The sequence below is a fragment of the Podarcis raffonei genome, chromosome 7, assembly GCF_027172205.1.
Source record: "Podarcis raffonei isolate rPodRaf1 chromosome 7, rPodRaf1.pri, whole genome shotgun sequence".
In the NCBI taxonomy this organism is placed as follows: Eukaryota; Metazoa; Chordata; class Lepidosauria; order Squamata; family Lacertidae; genus Podarcis; species Podarcis raffonei.
Window position 1 is genome coordinate 70,369,471 of NC_070608.1, and position 11,106 is coordinate 70,380,576.

At 41.9% G+C, this 11,106-nt stretch overlaps 1 long non-coding RNA gene across 1 annotated transcript; it reads right to left on the reverse strand.

Annotated features, from left to right (window-relative positions):
* Positions 1–3,254: 3,254 nt before the first annotated feature.
* Positions 3,255–10,804, reverse strand: LOC128417879 (uncharacterized). Its single transcript, XR_008331583.1, has 3 exons — positions 10,752–10,804; positions 4,991–5,093; positions 3,255–3,454 (listed from the first exon to the last, which is right to left on the reverse strand). It is a non-coding gene; the product is annotated as an uncharacterized LOC128417879 (long non-coding RNA).
* Positions 10,805–11,106: the final 302 nt, after the last annotated feature.

Sequence of the window (11,106 nt, forward strand, 5' to 3'; positions counted from 1 at the left end):
GACAAGCCCTCAGTAATCTTCACGGCTGAGTCCACATTTAAAGCTGCTTCTCTCCCATCTGAGTCACAGAATCATAGAGTTGAAAGGGACCCTGAGGGTCATCAAGTCCAACCCCCTGCATTGCAGGAATCTCAGCTAAGGTATCCAAGTCAGATGGCCACCCAACCTCTGCTTAAAAATCTCAAAGGAAGGAGAATCCACCACCCTCTGAGGGAGTCAGTCCCACTGTTGAACAGCTCTTACCTCTTGTTGTTCTTGGTCCCCCCCCCCCAAATTATTGATTTTCCAGAATTTTTTTTAAAACAAACGAACAAATAAACAAACAAACAAACAGACAGACAAACATACATCTCCACCGTAATTAAATCAAACTTCATAACATTGTTAAGTGGCTTCCTCGTATCCCCCTGGTTGAATTTCAGTATATATCATTTTAACGGTTTTCCAAAACCTAAATTCTTAAAAGTTTAACTTAATGACTTAACATCTTTCTTTCTTAACAATTCACCTTTAAGCATATTAATTCATCACATTATAAATTTAAATCCTAAGCCTATCTGGTATTTGCAAGCTTTCCAATTAAGTTAATTTAGCATATTTAACTAACTAGTCTTTAAATTTCATCCATTCTTCCTGGTAGTCCTTCTCCTTCTGGTCGCGGACTCTTCCAGTCAGGTTGGCTAGCTCCGAAAAGTCCATCATCTTCATCTACCAATCTTCCACAGTTGGTACTTCTTGTGTTTTCCAATTCTTAGCTAATAAAATTTGAGCAGCAAATGTGGCATATAAAAATAATTTAACATATTTCTTGGGCAGTTCCAAACCTGTTATTCCAAGAAGAAAGGCCTCTGGTTTCTTAATAAATGTATATTTCAACATTTTTTTCAGTTCATTATAAATCTTCTCCCAGAGGTCTTTCACCTTGGGGCAGGTACCTTCTTTTTCTTTACATTTCCAGCAGAGATTATCACTATTGTGATAAATTTTTGCTAATTTTACAGGTTAAGTACCATCTATACATCATTCTTGTTGTTTTTTGTTGATATTTATACCCCTCTTCTTTCCCAGAGAAGAACCCAAGGTGACTTGCAAACTGAAACAACTAAAAGCATTGAAAAAAGAATCATTAAAAAGCAATTAAACATTTGTTTGTTTGTCCCATATCTGGGACAGAAATCAATCCAGCAAATGCAATTGGTTTTTGTGCTTGCTGTTGCTGCTGCTGCTATCAGTACACAAATGATATGCAACTGACTACACCCCATTTTCATTGTCTTTGATTTGAAATGAATGGGGTGGAACAACATAATGACAATATAACTTATATAACTTTGCCCCAATAGACAGTGAGATGAATAATACAGCTTTTGGTGGAAGACAAGCTGCAACAGAATGGCAACAGTGCAAGGAATACAGGATGGGATAAGGAACAATGCCTTCTTGCATCCCTACCTGCTGCTGATAGATGACCAAGAAGGAGTCACACACAGCAGTGACTGGCCCTTGCGGGGCACATTTTTTGATAGCTTTTGAAAGAGACATTCAGACATTTCATGCTAAACAAGCACCACAGTTGATGAAAATACAGATTTGACCAACTCAACAGCACACACACAAGGCTGTAGTTGTTTCTCTTGGGTCCATTATTATTATTATTATTATTATTATTATTATTATTTACAGTGGGACCTCGGGTTAAGAACTTAATACGTTCTGGAGGTCCATTCTTAACCTGAAACTGTTCTTAACCTGAGGTACCACTTTAGCTAATGGGGCCTCCCACTGCCGCTGCTCGATTTCTGTTCTCATCCTGAAGCAAAGTTCTTAACCTGAGGTACTATTTCTGGGTTAGCGGAGTCTGTAACCTGTAGCAACTGTAACCCGAGGTACCATTATCTTCTTCTTCATCATCATCTTTCTTTTTTTAAATGTATTTTTATTAAAGATTTTCTTGGTCTACAAAAGTATGTGCAATCTCTCTCTCTCTCTTTTCAAGTAACATTTTTACAGATCAGTTTTGTTTGTTGAGACATTAGGAAGAAAAGGGGGAGAGAGGTGGAGGGGGGAGAGGTGGGTTGGGCCGGGTGGCGATGTTTCTATTTTACTTAATGTATGTGGGGTTTTGTGTCAGCGTCACTTGTACAGGTTCTTTGCTATTCACTTGTGTTTCTTTGGTGGTGAGAGAGGTTGGGATTGGCCTAGGGTGTGGGTCCAATATTATTTTAAACTTTTATTTATCATCTGCTTGTAAATCCACAGTACTCTGTTGCAGTCATCTTCGTCGTCCCCCCCGTCCCCCAGTTAAGATCAAGGGCAAGAACACATGTGTTTGTTTGCAGAATATGCTTCAAAAAATTCTGACTGGTTTCAAGATGAAACGACAGGGAAGTAACTCAGCATGTACTGTGGAATGGAATGCCTGGAGCAGTTTGACAGACCCTTTAAGATGTCATTTTTAAATAAGGAGGTGCTTCGGGTTTTTAAGCTTGCTAGAAACCACTTGGGCACCTAAGATCCTTCAATCACAGCCTTCTGGTCCAGAGCAACTGAGTAGAGGTATTGTTTTGTCTTCACATACAAAATATGCTCCTGCTTTACATTGACAATGCTTTACAAAAAAAGGAAACACACACACACTACTGAAATCATCCATCACGATAACAGAAAGGAAGCAGGATAGTATTCGGACAGCTCTACACCCATTTGTGACATGTCATAAACTTCCAAAAGTGAGTAAAAAAAACAGAACAGCTATATCCTCACAAATAGGTGTAGTAATATACCTGTTTTCTGAAATTTCATTTGAGGGCAATTTGGATGGGAAAAGCAGAAAGATGCTTTGGAAATAGGATAATAAAGGTTAGCCAAAAAGTCTGACTTAATAGGGGACTTTATAGTGATATAAAAACTGCTCTTATTTTGGAGACATTTCTATTGTGCATTTATCAGGAAGCAGCAAGTACTCATTTGCCTTTCATTTACTTTTTAGCTACCTGCCTATTATTCTTTCTTATTTCCTCCCCGTCTCTCTCATTTTCTTGCATCCAACTACATAACCATCCACCCCATTCTTCTCCCTTTTCAAGCTGGTTTATGATACTTACCTCTCCTTTTGTAAAGCCTACTGTCATATCAATTGAGATGTACCTTTCCCAGAACCACCTGAAGCTTCTCAGAGAGATGGAAATGCAACATGAAGTAGGGGCTCTTTTTGAAGATCTACAAAGGAATCTAAGAAGTATGACTGATACTAATTAGAGGCAGGCAACTTTAATACAGCCTGAAGACTCAGGAGTTTCTAGCAGCAAGATAATTGTCTTTCTTCCTACTGTTTCTTTCTTCTTCTCCTGATTACTCTTCATTATGGAAGCAGATAAATAAATGCCAGTGAAGAGATAAAGGCCTCATGTGTAACCGTTTGTTGCAGTCTTGTTGCAACGTGAGAAGATCTCCTCTGTTTGTGAGAATAATAATAATAATAATAATAATAATAATAATAATAATAATAATAATTTATTTATTTATACCCCGCCCATCTGGCTGGGTTTCCCCAGCCACTCTGGGCGGCTTTCAACAAAATATTAAAAATACATTAAAACACCAGTCATTAAAAACTTCCCTAAACAGGGCTGCCTTCAGATGTCTTCTAAATGTCAGATAATTGTTTATTTCTTTAACATCTGATGGGAGGGCATTACACATGGTGGGTGCCACTACCAAGAAGGCCCTCTGCCTGGTCCCCTGTAACTTCGCTTCTCGCAATGAGGGAACTGCCAGAAGGCCCTCGGCACTGGACTTCAGTGTCCGGGCTAGAACAATGGGGGTGGAGGTGCTCCTTCAGGTATACTGGGCTGAGGCCATTTAGGGCTTTAAAGGTCAGCACCAACACTTTGAATTGTGCTCGGAAGCGAGATTGTTGTGGGTTGCTGGATTTGACAGCGTGGCTCTGAATACCAGTGTTGGGAGTTTCAGGTAGGCAGAGTGCTATTGGGTTAATTTCCAGCTTGCAGACATCTCACAGACATCTGGCTGGCCACTGTGAGAGCAAGATGCTAGACTGGATATGCCATTTGCCTGATCCTGCAGGATCATTTTATGTCCCTATGTTGCTGGTGCTGAGCAACAGGGAAAGTGGATGGCCCCATGACAATGCTGACTGAAATGCATCTTGGGTTTTGAATGGACTTTCCCCCTGAGCCAATATCTTTTGTTACGGATGAGGTCCAATTCATAGAGAGATCCATGCTCTTAACCTATGTGCTGGACCGTGGCAAAATCAACCAGAGCATGTGTAAAACAGGCCAGTCAAAAGGCATTTAGAGAGTATCACAGTGTAGAGAAATTAAAAATCACTGAGGTGGCTCTTTGTTTCACTGAAAATGACCTTATTCAGTCACCCTAACATTGCATGTCTTCAGAGTTCTCCAGGTTATCATCATGAGCACATGATAATTAGAAATCTGACACAAGGGTATGTGGACTGTCTGGCTAAAGTAATGAAATGTAAAGCAAAGGGTTATGTAATAGGTAGAAGGCTATGCATCCATGATGTGCAAGGGATGTCAGAAAATTCTGACAGAAACAAGAGTGGAAATTGCCATGTCTGGAACAAAAACCAATCCAACAGGTACATTTCCTTTGCACTGAAATGGAGTGGAATAACAATAATAATGTATTTTACGCAATGAATTACATGTTACATAATTTTGCCACAGCAGAGAGCAAGTTTAGTATCTAGTTGATGGGTTTTTTTTAATGGAAGATGAACTGCAGCAGAAAAGAAACAGGGCGTCATGCCACAATTGCAGAGTGGAATGGAAGATGTTGCCTTCTTACATCCTTAAATGTAGCTCTAACTTCTTCCACATTGACTTCAAATAGTTACTGAGATCAAAGAAAGATCTTGCTATTTGTTCAGCCTCTTGCATGAGGAAATAGTGTTTCTTTGCGCTTTCTGTGGGCAAATATCTAGTTAACTATCATAATATACCTGAGATAAGGAGAAAGGTTTGGATGGACTTAGATCTTTCCTTAGGTTCTATACCACGGGGAGAAAATACTGTGCTCAGCTTACATGTTCACATCAGAAGCATCTACAAACATAGATAAAAATAACTGCAAAGGGATCCAGGTAGGCTGAAATATTTCTGAACATCATTTTGATGGTCCAGAATCTGTAAACCTGTGACATGCTTCACTGTTCTTTTTCATTTGTCTCTATAGTTTAAGCTAGATGTCAAGTTGCTCCTAACTCCCAAAGAGAAAGCTGGGCCAATTCAAATTATTCCTTTGGAGATACTCGAAGAAATTCACTTGACAAGCTAGCCCATTCCCTCCAAATAATCTCAACTTTGCAATGGTTCCCAACCCCATTGTGTGGGGAATATTATTTATATAGTGTAATTTTTGAAAGTAACTAATGGTGGGCACAATAAATTCACAAATAGGGAGCCCACAGGGTAATGCTCATGAAAGGAGATCTCCATACAACTCTATATTTTATTTCGTCTCCTCTCCTAGGCACAAACTCCTTCCTTCCTTCCTTCCTTCCTTCCTTCCTTCCTTCCTTCCTTCCTTCTTCTTCTTAATTTTGTATACTGCCCTTCATCTGAAGATCACTGAGCAGTTCACAACATAAAAATACAAAACACAAAATACATAACAAAAAACAAAGATAAATCAATAACCCCTCTCCTTCAAACACATTTAATAGGCCATAGATTATTTAATCAACCCAAAGGCCTGGTTATAAACTAATGTTTCTGCCTGATGCTTAAAGATAATGTTATGAGTTTGGGATGTTAAGCTAGGTACCAGACCCATCTGATCCCTCTATCTAGCAAGTTTTGGAAGGCTTTTAATTATTGGAATAGTCAGACTAGCCTTCTGGTGAGATGGTAGCCTGGGTGACGAGGCTTTAAAGATGATTAATGGGCTCCGTGAGAGGCAGTAAATATGTGGGTCCCTCTCCCTCCATGGAAAAGGCTAGAGTTTGGAGCAAAGGTAGCAGTGATGTGACCTAAAGGTAAAGCTACAAACTGGAGAGAGAGCCAGGGCAATGTTTGAGAGCACTGTTTGAGTTGAGGCTGTGGCTATGGAAGAAAATTTAGAATACCCAACTTATTGTCAGACTTCTCCCCCTCCCCTCCCGATGGTTTCAAGGAGCTGGGAGGAAACAAGAAAGCTTTTACTTATGATTTATTCAGTCACTGCGGTAACAGGCAAAGAATCCCAGTCTTTCCTCCATAATGAAGTTGCTCACTCTGGTTCCTCCTCCTTTCCCCTTCCCCAACAGCATCGGCCCCTACGGAAGCCTCCCGTTGACAAACACCTCTGCGTACGTTGCTCTTGTACCCTTTAAGATGGTCATGTTTTAGGGGATGGGGGATCCTCTATGCTGTCTAATGAAGCGTTCGCTGGCTATTCTATCTCCCCCCTCACTTCTCCTAACTCCACGTAGCTTGGCTGCTTGCCCATCTCTGCCTCATTATCTCCCTCTTGGCTTGGCTGCAATTCAATGCTGTTTCTCTCTCCCCTGTCAGATACAGGAGAATGGGGAGGTAATCTCCACCATTAAGCCTGCCTCTTCATTCCAGTCCTTGACACCTATTGGCATCAAGCAGGCACCTGCTAATTTTTCCTTTTGTTTATGGAAGCCTATCCAGACATACAGAAGTTGACGTGTGCTTTAATCTGTTCTTATCTTAACTGTTGATTTTAATTAAATTGCAACTTTGACTTTCATAGACAATTTGAACATTTGTTTGTTGACTTTGCAACCCACTTAGCAGTTGTATTAACAATCAGGGGCTATATAAAATTTGCTAAATAAATAATCTATTAGAACTCACCCAGTGAGACAGTGCCACCATGCAATGACTTCTGAATTTTTATTTATTTACCGTATTGGCCCGAATATAAGCCGCACCCGAATATAAGCCATAACTTTAAAAAATCAAGGGGGAAAGGGGGGGAGACAATAACCGAATATAAGCCGCTCCCTTAAAATTCTGCAGGCACTCACGCTCCCAGGTTGCTTCCTGGGGCGGGGGGAGCCGTACTGCTTTGCTGGTAGCCTTTTCCCCCTCCCCTCTTTCTCACGGCTCTGGGGAGGCTCGGGAGCAACGGGCAGAATGGGCACCGTTGTCCTGCCCCCCCTACAGCCCTGTGGTGGCATCCTGGGCAGGAGGGATGGCGCTCTTCATTCCGGCCTTGGAAGGCAAGGCAGGGCCACAGACCTAGAGCAGCTGTTTCAGCAGTGATGTCGTAAGGTCATGAATAAAAGCTGCACTTTAACTTTTCACGGTTGGAATTTGGGGGGGGGGGGAGTGTGGCTTATATTCAGGCCAATACGGTATTTATTTATTAAGTTTGTATACCACCCTTCAACCAAAGTTCTCAGGGCAGTTCACAGCATAAAAATACAAAATACATAACAAAAGCAACAAGGAGAAAGCAGTAGTACCAGTAGCTTCTGCTGGCAGAGACAGGGAAACTGTTCCAATAGACTATGGGTCAGCAATCTAAGGTCCACGGGCCAGATCAGGCCCGATTGCCTTCTAGATCCGACCCACGGAGAGTCCAGGCATCACCGTGTGGATCACCAGCATGTGGATCACCAGTGCACACGTTCTTTCCCTCTCCCTCACACGGCGGCACTTTTCTCCTCAGTGACGGAGCAATCTTGTCCCATGCCTGGTGCTGTCAACAGCGGGAGTCTGCTCGCCCGCCTGCTCGCCTCAGCAGCGTGGCCCTGTGAAGGGGGCGTGCGATGCTGGCTGCTGGCTACTCCTGCTCCTTCTCCCTCTCCCTCAGTCTGCCCTTCCTCCCTTCTCCGCACTGCTTCCTCGCACACTTTCTTCGTCACCGCCTGCCTGCCTGCCTCTGTCCTTCATTCCACCCATGGCATTCAGGTGAGCTGTTGCGGTGGCCACGGCTGCTGCTTGTAGGTTGGCAGATGGCTCTGTCTTTGTTAAGTTGTCAGACGACATATCAGACGACACAGCGATTCTTCAAACAGCTCTTGTTTATTCACAGGCCAGAACAGAACTGAACTGAAGGGTTCAGCCAGCCTGCTTATATAGAGCTCCACCACAATGCAACAGTAGCAACTTCCTGTAACTAGCCAATCACTGAACGTCACTTTCAATCCCTTATTTGCATATGTGGACCTGAGTGGAAACTATCTACAGTATCCCCCTGCTGGCCCAGGGTGAGAACTTCAGTACATAGCAGTCTTCTTCTCTCGGGAAGCAGCAGCGGCAGGTGGTGGGTAAAAGCTCTGTCAACGTCCCGGTTCCCCCACCTCTGACCGTGGTTCCTTCACCAGGGCTGCTGCTTCTTTCTTTGCCAGCCAATCCAGCCTCCTACCCCGCCATGGCACTTGGCTGGCTGGAGAAGCCCAACTGTGGCTATTGGGATGACAACTGGGACAGGTAAAGCGAAGCATCTTCAGGCCTCTTGGGGGTGGGCGAAAATTGTTACTCCCCCCTGAAAAAAATATAGTCCAGCCCCCCACAAGGTCTGAGGGACAGTGGACCGGCCCCCGCTGAAAAAGTTTGCTGATCTCTGCAATTGATGATGGTGAACATTTTTTTCAGGATGCTGAAAATGGTACCTTCTATGGGGAAATCAAAGGATGACAGGAGATTTTGGAAAGTCAAAAGAAAGTGCTTTTCCATACAGCACAGTTAAAATATGGAATTTGCTATCTCAAGACGAGATGATAGATACCAACCCAGATGACTTTAAAAGGGGGTTAGACAAATTTGTGGAGGATAAGGTTATTTTTTAAAATAAATAAATAAATGGTACTTTTTAAAGCAAAATATGGACCACAAGTTTCCGTGTATGTTGTTTACAATATTTCGTCACATCTTCATAGCTCGCAACCATTCTCCAGAAATCAGAAAATAAGCCTACCAAGAGCTGACCAGAGAAGAAAGAGATGTGTGTTTTTTTAAGTGTGGTGACACAAACTTATTTGTCAGAGATCAAATCTCCTGTGTGCAGACTGATGCAGCTTTTATTTTGAGACTTTGATAATAACATCAAATTGGTGCACTGGGGTGCACCAAAACAGCAAAGACACTTTAAAAAGTACAGCACAAGAGGAGGGATAAAGGCCTTGAGAAACTTGCTGCTTTCACAGTTAGCTTAAAGACAAAATGTGGAACATTTTTTCCAAGACATATTGCTGAGTCTGGACTCTATCCAACATAATGCAGTAAGAGAGGTAAATTGTGGTAGGAACAATACTGCTGACATTCTCTTTCTCTCTCTTTCTCTCTTCTATTTCCCCTGCAAACTTCTAAAGCTATTTTGTTCTTCTGTGTACTTCTCACAGTGCTTGGAGGATTAATATTATCCTGTAAACTCATCACATACCTTGTATAAATAAAGGAAATGCCTTAGTCTAGTTAAAGCTAAGAAAGGTAAAGGACCCCTGGACAATTAAGTCCAGTCAAAGGTGACTATGGGGTGCAGATTCATCTTGCTTCAGGGCGAGGGAGCCAGCACTTGTCCACAGACAGCTTTCCAGGTCATGTGGCCAGCAGGACTAATCTGCTTTTGGTGCAATGGGACACCGTGATGAGTGACAGAGTGCATGGAAACTCTGTTTACCTTCCCACTGCAGAGATACCTATTCATCTACTTGCACTGGCATGCTTTTGAACTGCTAGGTTGGCAGGAGCTGGGACAGAGCAATGGGAGCTCACCCCATCATGGGGATTTCAACTGCCAACCTTCCAATCAGCAAGCCCAAGAGGCTCAGTTGTTTAGACCACAGTGCCACCTGCTCCCACCTTAGCCTAAGGCCCCATCAGCACTATACCTCAAAAGCAATGTCATACCATGTTAAACAGCCATGGTTTCCCCCAGATCATCTTGGGAACTGTAGTTTGTTGAGAATGCTGCCGGTTGTTAGGAAACCTCTATTGCCCTCACATACAATTGCCAGAATTCCCTGGGGAGAATGATTTATTCTTAAAGTACTCTGGAAATGGTAGCTCTGTAGGCATCTCAGCCCCATAATGATGGGAATCAAAGCTCCTATCTTCTGCATATAATTAAAAAAATGTGCAGGGTAGGGTCACTGTCCTATTTCTTGATCCAAGGACGTATGTTTGAAGGATAGAATCATTTGAAACAAACAGATCCCATATATATTATTCTGTGAAGCGCCACAAAAATCAATGGAATCATCATCAACAAAAAAGGGAACTTTCTCAAATATGTGTAAACCAGTGGAATTGAACTCTGATTAATCAATCTGTGAGCTAAATGTTCCTTAAATCTTTTAGGGATTTTGAGATTTTTTCTCTCTCTAATATATTTCAGAGAAGTCTCAATCACCAAGAAGACAGTCTGAAGGACATAATTATACTAGGTTGGAGTTGTAGTTAATCACTTTTTAAAGAGTGAAGAGGGCTTGATGGATTTCTTTTAATTAAGCTTTGCAAATGACTTGGAGGAAAATATAAATAGCTCTTGCAACTTTCTTTATATTTTGCTGTAGTTTTCTACAGGAGGCTGAACATTCCTGAAATACAGCATTACGATTACAGAAATGGCATACTATGTACAAGTTTTTAATGTCAGAGTCTTTCAGAAATTTGAAGTGCACATTGCACCATCCCTACCAAGATGATCTCCGTATCAACCACTTTCTCATAAATATGTTCAATGGAAAAATATACCATGCTGAACAAAATATCACAAACAATAGTGCACATCCACTTGCAGCTCACCTTATCTAGTATTTGGTGCCCTACAATCATCATCATCATCATCATCATCATCATCATCATCATCATCATTATCTAGAGATGAACCAGAAAATGTCCATGTTTGTCTCTCACAACTAAGTGTGTAGATACCTGTCAACAGATTGGTTATTAGGTAAGATCAGAAATGCACACAACTGATTTGTTGTTGTTGTTGTTTAGTCGATTAGTCGTGTCCGACTCTTCGTGTGGTTGTATGAATCCGTCCCAAAGCCACTCATAAAGTTGATTGTTTGATGTGTACAGAGTTGTGAATGCATATTTATTGGCCTCAACTTGATGGGTTACAAACTGGCAAACCAATCTAAAATTTTTCCCA